This window comes from Sus scrofa, chromosome 9, assembly GCF_000003025.6.
Source record: "Sus scrofa isolate TJ Tabasco breed Duroc chromosome 9, Sscrofa11.1, whole genome shotgun sequence".
Lineage (NCBI taxonomy): Eukaryota > Metazoa > Chordata > Mammalia > Artiodactyla > Suidae > Sus > Sus scrofa.
Genome location: NC_010451.4, coordinates 61,609,427 through 61,624,904, shown reverse-complemented (window position 1 = coordinate 61,624,904; position 15,478 = coordinate 61,609,427). Strand labels below are relative to the sequence as shown.

Genomic DNA, 15,478 nt, shown 5'->3' with positions numbered 1-15,478 from the left:
CACTCACAACCTCCATCCTCTTTCTTTCTGTTTATTCACCTATTCTGTATGTCCCCTATAAAATAAACTATACAAAACTTGGCTTTTCATGTCTGCTCACATATTTCAAGAGGGGACTGGTGAATTTTTATTTTTGTTTTTATTTGAAAGAGTATTTTTGAAGAGACTATCTTTTTCCAATTTTATGTTCTTTCTGGGTTCTCTATTCTATTCCATTGGTCTGTATGTCTCTTTTTGTACCAGTAACATACTTCTTGATTACTATAACTTTGTAATATTGTCTGAAGTCTGGAAGACCTATACCTCCTGCTTGTTTGTTGTTCTTTCCCTCAAGATTGCTGTGGCAATTCTGGGTCTTTTATGGCTCAATATAAATTTTTGGATTTTGTGTTCTAGTTCTGTGAAAAATGTCATAGGGAAAATGTGATAGTGATTGCTTTAAATCTGGAGGTTTCTTTGGGTAGTATGGCCATTTTTTTAAATGATATTAATTGTTCCAATTCAGGAGCTTGGAAAATCTTTCCATTTCTTTGAATCCTCTTTAATTTCTTTGATTAATGTTTTATCATTCTCAGCATATAAGTCTTTCACCTCCTTGGTCATGTTTATTCCTAGGTATTTAATTTTGGGGGTGTTATTTTAAAAGATATTGTATTTTTATATTCTTTTTCAAATTTTCCATTGTTATTATACAGAAATGCAACCAATTCCTGAATGTTACTCTTGTATCCTGCTACTTTGCTGAATTCATTGATCAGTTCCAGTACTTTTTGTGTGGAGTCCTTAGGGTTTTCTATGTATATATAGTATCATGTCATCTGCATAGAGTAGCAATTTTACCTCTTCCCTTCCAATTCGTATATATTTTATTTCTTTTGTTTGTCTGATTTCTGTGGCTAGGACTTCCAATTCTATGTTGAATAAAACTGGTGAGAATGGGCATCCTTGTTCTGGATTTTAGCAGGAAGGCTTTCAACTTTTCTCCATTGAGTTTTATATTGGCTGTATGTTTGTCATAAATGGCTTTATTATGTTTAGGTATGTTGCCTCTATACCCATTTTGGTAGGAGTTTTTATCATGAATGGATGTTGAATTTTGTCAAATGCATTTTATGCATCTATTGAGATGATCTTGTTTTTTACTTTTCTTTTGTTAATGTGGCATATGATGTTGGCTGATTTGCTTATGTTGAACCATCCTTGGGAACTTGGGATGAATCCCACTTGGTCGTGGTGTATGATCTTTTTTACATGTTGGTTGGATTTGGTTGGCTAAAGTTTTGTTGAGAATTTTTTCATCTATATTCATCAAAGATATTGGCCTCTAATTTTCTTTTTTGCTGGTATCTTCAGTCTCTTCAGCAAGTGTTGCTGGGAAAACTGGAGAGCTGCATGTAAATCAATGAAACTACAACCCATCCTCACACCATGCACAAAAATAAACTCAAAATGGCTTAAAGACTTAAACATAAGACAAGACACCATAAAACTCCTAGAAGAGAACATAGGCAAAACATTCTCTGACATTTACCACACAAATGTTTTCTTAGGTCAGTCTTCCAAGTCAACAGAAATAAAAACCAATGGGACTTAATCAAACTTATAAGCTTTTGCACAGCAAAGGAAACCATCAAAAAACCAAAAGACAACCTATGGAATGACAGAAAATAGTTGCAAATGATTCAACCAATGAGAGCTTAATCTCCAAAATATACAAACAACTCATACAACTCAACACCAAAAAACAAAACAAACAAACAAAAAAAAAAACACAATTGAAAAATGGACATAAGACCTAAATAGACATTTCTCCAAGGAAGACATAAGATGGCAAACAGGCACACGAAAAGATGCTCAACATCACTAATTATCAGAGAAATGCAAATCAAAACTACAATGAGGTATCACTTCATGCCAGTCAGAATGGCATCATTAGTAAGCCTACAAATAACAAATCTGGAGAGGGTGTGAAGAAAAGGGAACTCTCCTACCACAGTTAGTGGGAATATAAATTGGTACAATCACTGTGGAAAACAGTATGTAAGTTCCTCAGAAAATTAAATATAGTGCTACCATATGATCCAGCAATCCAATTCCTGGGCATATATCCAGACAAAACTTTCATTGAAAGAGACACATGCAGCCCTATGTTCATTGCACCATTGTTCACAATAGCAAAGACATGGAAATAACCTAAATGTCCAATGACAGATGAATGGATTAAGAAGATGTGGTACATATGCATACTGGAACACTACTCATCCATACAAAGAACAAAATAATGCCATTTGCAGCAACATGGATGGAACTAGAGATTCTCATACTAAGTAAGTCAGAAAAAGAAAGACAAATACCATATGATATCACTTATATCTGGAATCTAATATATGGCACAAATGAAGCTATCCACAGAAAAGAAACAAACTCATGGACATGAAGAACAGACTTGTAGGTTGCCAAGGGGGAGGAGGAGGGAGTGGGATGGAGTGGGAGTTTGGGGTTCATAGATGCAAGCTCTTGCATTTGGAGTGGATAAGCAATGAGGTCCTGTTGTATAGCACATGGAACTATATCTAATCACTTGTGATGGAACATGATGGAAGATAATGTGAGAAAAAATGTATATATATATATATATATATATATATATATATATATACACACACACATATATATGCATGTATGTATGTATACCTGGGTCACTTTACTGTACAGCAGAAATTGACAGAACATTATAAATCAGCTATAATAAGAATTTTTAAAAATACAGAGCATTTTTGTTATTTGAAAGAAGAATCCAGAGGTATTAACAATGAAATGTACAAAATTAAGCCCTTTCAGTAAATATGTGCATAATATTAGGGTAGACACTGCTGTTCTAAGTGTCACATCAGAGTCAGATGACAGACAGAAGGGAAATGCTTAGCTCTTCATGCGGCAAAAACAAAGAAACCAAGAAAGACAGCTGGAAAGATAAATCACTAACTGAAAAATCATTCCCATAACCCAAGGCCAGAGAAAGGGTTAACATGTCTGTGGTCCAAAAATTTCTCAAAAATCAATGTTCTGAAAGGAAACAGAGCAAATACATGCTATTCCAACAAGAAGCAATGCATATGACCCATGTATGTTAGACATGCTGGACCTCTCAGATGAGGACACATGCAAATGTAAACACTATGGAGAAAGCATTGGTCACTGCCACACTGGCAGTTTTCTGGGATGGTAACCAGTAGCCCAGGTGAAAATGTGAGGAAGAAGAAGCCCTATCAGATGCCATAAGGGTGAACAGACACTCTTTGGGAGAAAAGTGTGAAAAGCCCATCAAAGTCCCACAGGTGCATCACTTTACTAGTAGTGCTGATCCTTGGAGTTGATTCCATTAAAATTCTTGCACAATTTTTCAAAGATGTCTTTTCAAGAGTATTTGCCACAGCACTAGTTGAAAGAGTAGGAAATTAACAATAACATTAATGTTCATGGAGAGGGGATGGGACCCATCAGTTCTAGTCCACATGGATGAATAAATGCTGTGCAGCTGGGACAGTGAGTGGTGGGAAGACATTAGGGTTCTCTATGTGGGACACACGTGGGCCAATTGTCTGCACCTAGGATCCCATCCGTAAGACCACATAGATGTGAAATCAATATAGATTTAAATGAATCTGCTTGGATGAGAGACAGAAATATAAAGAGATAGAAGGAGACAGAGCCTGAGACATATGCACCAAGCAAAACATTCATGACAGTCAACTCTGTGGGTGGGATTTGCAAAACCTCTTCTCCTTTAGGTGATATTTCAATTTTATGATGTGTGTATTACTTTAATAATTCTAAAAAGATTAAAGTCATATAGAAAGTATAATCCAGTCATCACTCATCACTTAATAATAATTTAAGGAGGAAAAAACTGTAATTGCAATGTATACATGTAAGGATAACCTGACCCCCTTGCTGTACAGTGGGAAAATAAAAAAATGAGCTACTGCCACATCAACCAACAAGGATGAAAATTTAAAGCATAATATTGATTCAAAAATACAAGAACTTAAAGATTAAAAATAATAATAATAATAATAATAATTTAAGTACATTATTTTGTTTTTATTTGTAAAAGGTTTTTTCAGGAACAGTAGACATTTATGATAGCAAAGTAATGAATTCTAAAGGAATTAAGAATCAAGTAAAAAACAAAACTTTCTGATCACTCAGTTCCAGGCCAGCTAGTTGGCCGGAAATGGCAGGCTTGGGGTAAGTTTTTCTAGTAGGTTGTGTATGTTCTGAATCAGCATCCAATAGAGGTGAGGAAGAAGTTGTATATGACTTGTACATTGAGAAGAACAACAGCTTATTGAAAGAAATTAAGACCTAATTTCATGGACACTGATGTCATATTCAGGGATCAGAAGGCTTAATGCTCTTAAGATAGCAATATTCCACAAATAGATCTAAAGATACAATCCAAAATTCCAGGTGGTGTTTTATAGAAATTGACAACCAACCTAAAATTCATGTGCAAAATACAATGGGCTCAGAATAGATCAAGCAGTCTTAAAAAAAAAACAAAGTTGGATGTATGGAGAGCCAGGTGGAGACCCATGGTTGATAGAGACAATTGAAGCTGAAAATACTTGAGATTCAACAGATCAGGAAAAAAACCTTCTTAGAGTGCCCTCACCTGAATAAAGGCTGAAACTTCTGAGAAAGGACCACAGCTGTAAATTCCCTCTTCAAAGTGGCTTTTATTCCCAGGAGAGAGGCCAAGATTAAACCTACCACAAATCTCTTCTGTGTTCTATGACCCTGAAGAAGATACAAAGATCACACATCCCTGTACAAACCAACATGATCACAAACTTTCTTATGTCCCTTTGTTTTCCAAAGAACCTGTTTGTCTTTCCTGAGCAAACCTTTCCTGAGCAAACCTATCTTTTCTTCCCACAAAAGCCAATTCTCTCCTTCCCTTTCCCCTATTAAGTTAGGTTTATAAGCCTTTATTTTTCACCATTTAACATGTTTAGTTACTTTTTTGTTTGGCACCTGTTTGCAGAGAAACAAACTTTTTCTCTTATTCATCTATTTTTTTTTTTTTTTTTTGAGGGCCACATGTGAGGCATACAGAGGTTCCCAGGCTAGGGGTCGAATTGGAGCTGTAGCCACTGGCCTATCCCACAGCCACAGCAATGCCAGATCTGAGCCACATCTGCAACCTACACCACAGCTCATGGCAACACTGGATCCTTAACCCACTGAATGAAGCCAGGGATCAAACCTGTGTCTTTATGGATACTAGTCAGATTCACTTCTGCTGAGCCATAACAGCCTATACGCTTTATTTCTTTTGTGTCTTTGGGAGTGACTCTGAATCATGGGGGCTGCTCATTTTTCATCCTCTTTATTGATACATTTTTGTCCATGGTTAAGCTATAAAATGGCTTACTGGGTTGATTCACATTTGGAATGTATACCTTTGGAGACCCCTCTGGGAGAATAAAAGGGGACTCAATACTAACAGGAGAATGTACTGGTTGTCCTGGCCAAACACCTGATAAGACAATATTTGCAAGTTTTTTTTTTTTTTTTTAAGGTCCTTACCCTAAAACAAATATCCTATTGAAACCTCTTAGATGATCAAATTAAAAGAAAGACAAAGGCTGAGCTGAAGGACACTTCCTTAATAAAGGGACAGAAAATAAATTTAGATCAAAAATTAAAATCCATGTACACCATCAACCCTCCCACCCGTTTATACTCTGTGCCCATGCCCTCTGCTAGATGGTTCTCTGGAGAAAATCCCACCAAAACCACAAATGGCCAAATCCTTTGCCAGGACCTCCTGCTAATTTTCAGAACATGGCCCAACTGGAGGTTGATATACAGGGCCTGCAAGGAACTCTTTGTAAGGCCCTCTCTGCTAAGACCCCACCTGGGCTAAGACAGAACTATGAGCTCTGAGAGAGAGAAAGCCTGTGGAGCCTTTGTGGAAGGATCTATGAAAACATCCCAAAGGCAGGCAGCTCTAAATATGCACATAGGAATCTTCATTTAAATCGTAGTTGGAAAGTTTCTCCTTGACAGAAAGAAGTAAATTCAAGAGAGTGAAGTTAGATGCACAGGTCAGCCTTTTGAAGTTATCACTGAGTAGGAGAGGCAATTACTTGAGGAATTTAAAACAACCATCCTTCCTTTACTAATCTATACAAAAACAGAAATGCGGCTCTAAGAGTAATTCAAAGACCACCTATCCTTATCAAAGTCTCAACTTTCTTCCAGTATTCAAGCATTGGAAAAAGAACTGTCCTATATTAAAGAAAGAAGAACTTCAATAGGAATTGCCCTACATCTCTGATAGAAGGAAATGTGACCCAGAAGTTCTTCTTTAAAATGTTTACATCCATTATCAGGCCCTTCTTCCAGCAAGAGCTGTGTCATCCAGGTCCTGGGAACCAAGACTTTAAGTGTGAACATCCAAGGAAATAATCCTGACTTGAGGGTGCCTTGCTTTTAATTGTGCTTTTTGCTTCCTGTCATAAAATATGAGACATTTATTTCTTCACCTGATAGGTACAATTAACATGCTCCCCACCCTCAAACACACTCAAATGCAATGCTTTCTTCCATAGCATGACCAGCCATTGAAAGTAACTTAGTCCACTAAAATCACTACATGAGACTGGAAAGGAAAATACTAATTGTAGACAAAATGGATATTTTATCCACTCAGATTGGCTTTATTTTGAAAAGAAATTCAAAGAAATGTGGGGTAAGAGGGATAAATTAGGTGGTTGGGATTGACATGTACACAATACTGTGTATAAAATAGATAGATAGGAGTTCACACTGTGGCACAACAGATCAGTGGCATCTCTGCAGTGATGGGACACAGGTTCAATCCCCAGCCCAGCACAGTGGGTTAAGGATCCACTATTGCCACAGCTAGGGCATAGGTCACAATTGCAGCTTGGATCTGATCCCTGACCCAGGAACTCCATATGCTGTGAAGTGGCCAAAAAAGAAAAAAAAAAATCAAATAAAGATGATAGGTAACAAGTCCTACTGTACAGCACAGGGTCATCTACTCAATACTGTGTAATAGCATACATGGGAAAAGAACTTGAAAAAGAATGGATATATGTATATGTATAACTGATTTATTCTGCTATACACCTAAAACTAACACAATTTTCTAGATCAACTATACTCCAATAAAATTTATTTAAAAAACACCATGAGAGGAGTTCCCTGGTGGCCTAGTGTGTTAAAGATCCAGCATTGGTCCTCTTGTAGCTCAGGCACAGGTTTGATCCCTGGCCTGAGATTTTCTACATGCCATGAAAGCAGCCAGAAAACAAAACAAAACAAAACACCAAGATGGCCACATGGCATTTCAAAAATTCCTCTGTAGAATTTAGTCCACAGCCTCCATAAGATGACATATCAGGGCAAATCCAAATTTTAAAAATTTTCTTCACAAATATTAGTAAAAAAACAAAAAAAAACTTTAGCTCTCACTAGGCAAGAAATCATTCTTGTTCCATTCTGCCAAAAACACAATTCAGAGCCTACTGTTTTATAGAGATGGATAATTTTTTATTACTGTTTTACTGACTCATGGCTAACATTTTAGAAAAATATTGTATTTACTTCTCTATAATTATGTATGTCTTTTATTATGGGTGGTAGTCCCCAATCAAGAACTTAGGAGGGTAAAGGGAAAATTATTTTTCCATATATATGTAATAAAATACTACTCAGAAATAGAAAGAAATAAACTATCAATTCATGCAAAAAAAATGGATGAATCTTACATGTATATTGCTAAGTGAAAAAATTCAGTCTGAGAAGGCTACGCACTGTGTGACTCCATTTATGAGATATTCTAGAATGGGTAAATCAGAAAGAGTAAACAGGTTATGGAGTGGGGGGCTGAAATAGTCCATGTGATATTTTAGTGATGGATACCTGCCACTATGCATTAGTCTAAAAAATGAAAAATAAAATCATTGATTTTTCAACCCAATAAGTAAATCATTATATACTCAATTTTATTTAGTCTATTTAGGCTATTTAGGTTATGGGAGTGTCATAGGGTGGAACAGAGAATCTGATTTGGAAAAGTATGAAAAATGTTTGAGGGCAGGTTATGCTTAACCTAACCCTAACCCACCCAACCTATAAACACTAAATCTAACAATCTTAACCTCAGACCCTAAACTCTCAATCCTAACACCTCAGTTATAATCCCAGACCCTAACCATCACCAAAACCATAGCAGAATGGAGGATGAGGAATAACTCTGTAATCTGTTGAATAAGCCAGGGAAATAAATCTTTATGATTTTTTATTTAGTAATGGTTGTAATCTCTTGAATAGGCCAGGGAAATAAATCTTCAGGATCTTGTATTTAGTAATGGTTTCTTAGATCTGACACCAAAGCACAAGCAATTAAAGAAAAAAACAGATACACTAGATTTCTTCAAAGTTAAAATATTTGTCACATCAAAAACGCTATCCCAGGAGCTCCTGTTGTAGCTCAGTGGTTAACAAATCTGACTGGCTAGCATCCATTAGGATGCAGGTTTGATCCCTGGCCTCACTCGGTAAGTTAAGGATCCATCATTGCCATGAGCTATGGTGTAGGTCAAAGATGCAGCTTAGATGCTGCATTGCAGGCTGGCAAGTACAGCTCTGATTTGACCCCTAGCCTGGGAACCTCCATATGGCACAAGCATGGCCCCAAAAAGAAAAAAAGAAAGAAAATGCTATCTGAAAAGTGAAAGGGCAGGACACAGAATGGAAGAAAATATTTGCACATTATCTAATAAGAGTATGTAATCCAAAATACATCAAGAAATACATTAACAACAAAAAAAAACACTTAATTTTTAAAACATACAAAGGACTTGACCAGAGTCTTCTCCAGACAAGACACACAAATGGTCAACAAGTATATGGAAACATTTCAAACATCAGTAGTTGTGATAAAAATGCAAATAAGTACCATAATACAATAACCTCTTCAAACACACTAGAATTGTTATAGGCAAGAAAAATTAAAAATAACAAATACTAACAACAATATAGAGCAAATACAACTTTTAAAAATTGCTTGTAGAAATGTAAAATGGTGCAGCCTATGTGTATAATACTTTGACATCTACTAAAAAAAATACGATATAGTACAGTACAATATGGGTCAACCACCCCACTCCTAGTTATAAAGAATAAAAAACAGGTGTTCAAACAAAATCTTTACATAAATATTCTCAGAAGCACTATTCACAGTAGCCGAAAGATAGAAACAGTTAAAATGTCAATCAACAGGTGAATAGATACACAAAATGCAGTACATCCATGAATTGCCACGGTATTCTGCCATATAAAGGAATAAAGTAAAATAGTGCAGCCACTGTGGAAACAATATGGCAGCTCCTCAAAAAGTTAGCCATAGTGTTAATATATGGGCCATAAATTCCATTTCAAGGTATTTATGCAAAATATTTGAAAGCAGGGACTGGAACAAATATTTGTACCAGCATCATTCAAAATATCAAAGGGTGGAAGCAACCCAAGTGTCCATTGATGGACAAATGGTAAATAGAATGTGGTATATACACAAGGGAAAATTATTTGATCTTGAAAACTGAGGAAATTCTGACACATGCTACAAGGTGGATGAAGCTTGAAGTTATTATGCTAAGTGAAATGAGTCAGCCACTGAAGGATAAATTCTATGATTCAACTTATATAAGGTATCCAGATGAGTCAAATTCAGAGACAGAAAGAATCTGGTTGTGAGGACCTGAGAGGAGTCACTGTTCAGTGGATACAGTTTCATTTGGGGAAAATGAAAAAATTTTGGAAATGTATGGGGAGAAGATTTCTATAAGAAAGTAGACATGGTTAAATGCCACAGAATGGTATATATAAAATGTTTAAGTGGTAAATGTTATGTATTTTTAATCACAATGAAAAAATGAAGTTCTGATTAAGTGCTACATTGACATGAACATTGACAAAATCCAAAGTGAAAGAAGCCATGCATGAAAGGCCACTAGATCACACACCCATCTTGTGCTTTAAATTCACCAAGGTTTCAAAGATGAGGGAAAGTCTCAGCAATGGTTCAATTAAAATAAAACTGGATTAGAATGAAAAAAAGACATTTCCAAAGAGTTGGGGCAGCTGGTAAACACTGAAGTAGGCCTGTGGATAAAGGAGGAAATCATAATGATTCCTCATTTTGGGTTTATGTGCTGGTCTCCTGAGAGAATGGCCCTGCTTTGGATAAAACACACTAGAGTTGGAGTATTTTGTGTTAATGTGGAAAACTTTGAACTGCTATTTAAAAGTTTTTGAAATTTATGAGATAGGAGTTCCCGTCATGGCTCAGTGGAAATGAATCTGACTAACATCCATGAGGACACAGGTTTGACCCCTGGCCTTGCTCAGTGGGTTAAGGATCCAGTGTTGCCATGAGCTGTGGTATAGGTCACAGACTCAGCCTGGATCCTACGTTGCTGTGGCTGTGGTGTAGGCTGGCAGCTACAGCTCCCATATGACCCCTAGCCTGGGAATTTCTATATGCCTCAAGTATGGCCCTAAAAAACAAAAAACGAAAAAAAAAGAAAAAGAAATTTATGAAACAATAAATTTCTTATCAAAACAACCATGTTAGGAGTTCCTGTCATGGCTCAGCAGTTAACAAATCTGACTAGCATCCATGAAGACGCAGGTTAGATCCCTGTCCTTGCTCAGTGGGTTACAGATCCAGTGTGGCTGTGAGCTGTGGTGTAGGCCAGCAGCTACAGCTCCATTTCGACCCCAGCCTGGGAACTTCCATATGCCATGGGTGCAGCCCTAAAAATCAAAAAAACAAAAAACAAAAACAAACAAACAAAAAACAGGTTATACCACACCAGAAAAAAAAGACATCAAATTTGTATTTGACAGAACAATGTAAATCAACTACAATAAAAAAAAAAAAATTGTTATAGAGGCCAAGCTACCCAGATCCAGTTCACACAAAGTAGTGACCAACATGTAGGAGTTCACATATTATTAAGAGACACCATGGGGAGTTCTTGCTGTGGCTCAATGGATTAATAACCCACTTATCTCTGTGAAGGTGCCAGTTCAATCCTCTGGCCTGGCCCGGTAGGTTAAGGATCCAACATTGCTGAGGCTGTGGCATACATCACAGCCCCAGTTTGGATTCAATCCCTGCCCCAGGAACTTACATATGCCATGGGGGTGGCTGAAAAAAAAAAAGAAAGAAGGACAACATAGGAAGACTGCAATAGGAGACATTATGTCTTGGGTGCTGTAGTCAATGGAAATAATGGGATTTCTGAATTCTAGATATTCACATCAAACCACCAAAAAACTATCAGAAGTAAAAAAAAAAAAAAAAAATGGGGAATTCCTGTCCTGGCTCAGCAGTAATGAACCCAACTAGGATCCATGAGGACATGGGTTCATCCCTGGCCTCACTCAGTGGGTTAAGGCTCTGGCATTGCTGTGAGCTGTGGTGTAGGTCCCAGACTCAGCTCAGATCTGGTGTTGCTGTGGCTCCAAATTGACCCCTAGCCTGGTAACTTCCATATGCCATGGGTGTGGCCCTAAAAAGATTTTTTAAAAAAATGAATTCAGTAAAACTTCAGGTACAAAATCAATACACAAAAATTATTTGTGATTCTGTATACCACATAATCAACCATCAGAAAGAGAAATTAAGAAAACGATGGCATTTACAATTGCATCCAAAAAAAATAACCAGGAATAAATTTAACCAAGAATGTGAAAGCACACTAAGTCACTGATGAAAGAAACTGAACAAATGCAAAAAAAAAAAAGGGGGGGGAAAGATAGTCTATGCTCATGGTTGAAAAGAATAGTTAAAATGTCTATTCTATGCAAAGCAATGTACGCATTCAATGCAATCACTACTAAAATCCCAACGGCATTTCTCATAGAAACAGAACAATCTTAACATTTGTGTGGTGCCAAAAGAGACCCCAATTAGCCCAGATGACCCTGAGGAAGGAGAACAGGCTGGAGGCAGCTCCCTTCCTGACTTCAAGCTACATTACAAAACCATATCGACTAGGAACCATGAGGTTGCAGGTTCCATCCCTGGCCTCGCTCAGTGGGTTAAGGATCCAGTGTTGCCATGAGCTGTGATGCAGGTCATAGATGAGGCTGGGATCCCAGCTTGCTTGTAGCTGTGGCATAGGCCAGCAGCTACATCTCCAATTCAACCTCTAGCCTGGGAACCTTCACACATGGGTGTGGCCCTAAAAAGCAAAAAAAAAAAAAAAAAAAAAAAGTGTGGAATTGACACAAAAATAGGTACACAGACCAAAGGGACAGAATAAAGCCCAGAAATAAACCTATGGGTATGCAGTCAATTAGTCAGTTAACTCGCAAGAAAGGAGCCAAGAACAAACACCAGGGGAAGGACAGCCCCTGCAATAAATAGCATTGGGAAAACTGGACACCACACACCAAAGAGGACACTGCACACTACACCCCACACAAAAACTGACTAAAACACACAATTTTCCGCATCAAGCCCTTCCTCTCCTGGGTCCTCGGAAGAGACATCCCTCAGCAGTCAGCCAGGCATAGAAAGTTCCTGCCCACTTTTCCTCACTTTTCCTCTTTCCCTTCACCCTTTTCTTTCAGGGGCACCACCTCCTGGGCAGGTCTTGAGGAGACCTAGCTCCTGTTAGCATGGACTTCACCTCAAGTTGTCCTGAAACCCAGGCTGTCAGCGTGAACTCACCCCACGTGTTCCAGAAGCCAAGGATCCCAGCTGGTCCTGGGGAGACGGAGCTCTCCTGGCCGCTGTGCACAGAGCCAGATCAGCAGGCAAACCAACAACGTGCACTCCTATATTGGGTCGGAAGTGCACCAAGCTACCCAGGCAGGTCAGCTGAGGCCCCATCAGCTGAATCCATTAAACTGTGGAAATTCACACTAAAATAGAGCCAAATATCCCATAACCTCTCCAAAGTAGCTAAGGAAGAATTAATTGAAAACTGTAGGGAATAAAATGAATGTAGACATATAACTTTAGAACTTATACCAAATCGAGGAGAAGGAGGAGACTCAGGGAGCGCAAGCAGCGAGCTGCAGTGCAGAGCCTGAGGAAGGAAGCCAAGTGGCCAGCCCGCCAAGGCTTCTGCTCCAAAGCTGGAACCCAAGCCGGACCTGCAAGCCGCCCCAGCTCCTCCCTCCTCCTCAGGCGGCTATGGCGTCGCGCAAGCGAGCCAGGGGAAGGAAGAGCCAGCGAGTGAGCACTTAGAGAAGGTGGCCCAAATGTGTGGGAGGGCGTGTGGCATGGGGGAAGCCGCTTCCCTCCCCCTTCGCCTTACCTTTTCTGCCCATCCCCCATCCACCCTCTACCCCGACCCCCATCCCCGACTGTGGAGAAGCACCACATCGGCGCGCAGGTGGCCAAAGTCAAAGTCAGTAAAAAAACAACTGAACTCCAACCTCCGCCGGGCCCACATGACCTCAGAAAAAGAACAGCAAGAAGCAATTGAACATATTGATGAAGTGCAAAATGAAACAGACTTAATGAACAAGCCAGTGAGGAGATTTTGAAAGTAGAACAGAAATATCACAAATTCCACTAACCATTTTCTCAGAAGAGGTGGAATTGATTCTCAAAATTCTAAATTTGGGGGTGACAGCATTTGTCAACCACCCACAAGTGTCTGCACAGCTAGGGGAGCAGGATGAAGAGGCGAGTCGCTGCATTATTTGACAAGAGTTCAAATGACAGCATTTGAGGATATTAAATAAGGTTACGGAATAGATTTTTATTTTGATAAAAACCCTTACTTCGAACATGAAGTTTTCTCCAAAGAATATCATCTGAATGAGAGTGGTGATCCATCTTCAAAGTCCACTGAAATCAAATGGAAATCTGAAAATGGTTCAAGTCAAATGTTAGAATAAAACCTGCAGGAAGAGACAGCGTGAAGAACCAGAGAGCTTCTTCACCTGGTTTACTAATCATTCTGAAGCAGGTGCAGGTGAGTTAGGAAAGGTCATCAAATATGGTATTTGGCCAAATCCATTACTGTACTACTTGTTTCCTGACATGGATGAAGAAGAGGAAGGAAAAGAAGATGATGATAATGAAGAGGAAGAGGATTAGAAGATATTGAGGAAGAAGGGGATGAGGATGAAGGTGAAAAAGATGAAGATGATAATGAGGGGGAGGAAGGGGAAGCAGAGGAAGGAGAAGATGACTAATCGAACACTGATGAATTCCAACCTTTTTTAATTTACTCCAGTCCCTGGGAGCAAGTTGCAGTCGTCTCTTCCCCCCCCCCCCAATTTTTTCTCCTCTTGTGCTCAGTTGCCCTTTTCCCCTTTTACCAGGATTCTCAATTTATTTTAGAGGGAAACACTTTGAGCAGAATTCAGTGAGAAAAGAGTCTCTACCCCTTTCAGTTCCAAATTCGTTTTTATCCCTTCCTGTCTCAACAAAAAACTTTATGGAATCAACACCACCATGCTCTGTGGAAAAAAGGAAAAATCTTCTGCTCCCTTAGCTCTGCTGGAAGCTGGAGAGTGCTAGGCCCCTGTGTGGTAGTGCATAGAATTCTAGCTTTTTCTCCTTTCTCTATATATCTGGCTGAGATTACACAGTGTTTCTACGTGAATATGGACAGTTAGCATTTACCAACATGTATCTGTCTACTTTTCCTTGTTTAAAAAAAAACTTTAAAAAATGTGGTTATAGAAGGTTTGCAAAGGGTGTGTTTGAGATGATTGGGTGGGTTAAGTGGGCATTTTGATAACATGGCTTCTCCTTTGGCATGTTTAATTGTGATGTTTAATGGCATCCTTGCAGTTTAAGATGACACTTTTAAAATAAAATTCTTGGAGTTCCTGTCATGGCTCAGTGGTTAATGAACCTGACTAGGAACCATGAGGCTGTGGGTTTGATCCCTGGCCTTGCTCAGTGGGTTAAGGATCTGGCATTGCTGTGGCTGTGATGTAGGCCAGCAGCTGCAGCTCCAATTGACCCCTAGTCTGAGAATCTCCATATGCCATGGGTGTGGCCCTGAAAAGACAAAAGACAAAAAAAGAAAAAAAAAGGAATTAAAAAAATAAAATAAAATTTTCTCCTAATGATGACTTGAGCCCTGCTGCTGAATGGGAGAATCAGCCGAACCTGTAGGATCTTATTTGCAACTGACATTATCTAATGTAATTTTCTTCCTGTTTATTTTTATTTTTATTTATTTTTTTGTTCTGTTTTTGTGGTTTGTGTGTATGTGTTTATTTTTAAATTGTTCTTTTTGTTTCCCTGGAAAGGAAAGATGATGCTAAATTTTAAACATTAAAAGTGTACAGGTTGTTTTGTTACAATAAAACTAAATGTGTACACACAAAAAAAACTTACACCAGATCTACTCAAATTTATTCATAGACATTTAAAATGCAAAACTATTGA

General features: G+C 38.4%; 1 pseudogene; it reads left to right on the top strand.

The window, feature by feature from the left end:
- On the top strand, positions 12,790-14,738 carry LOC100522454 (annotated as a pseudogene).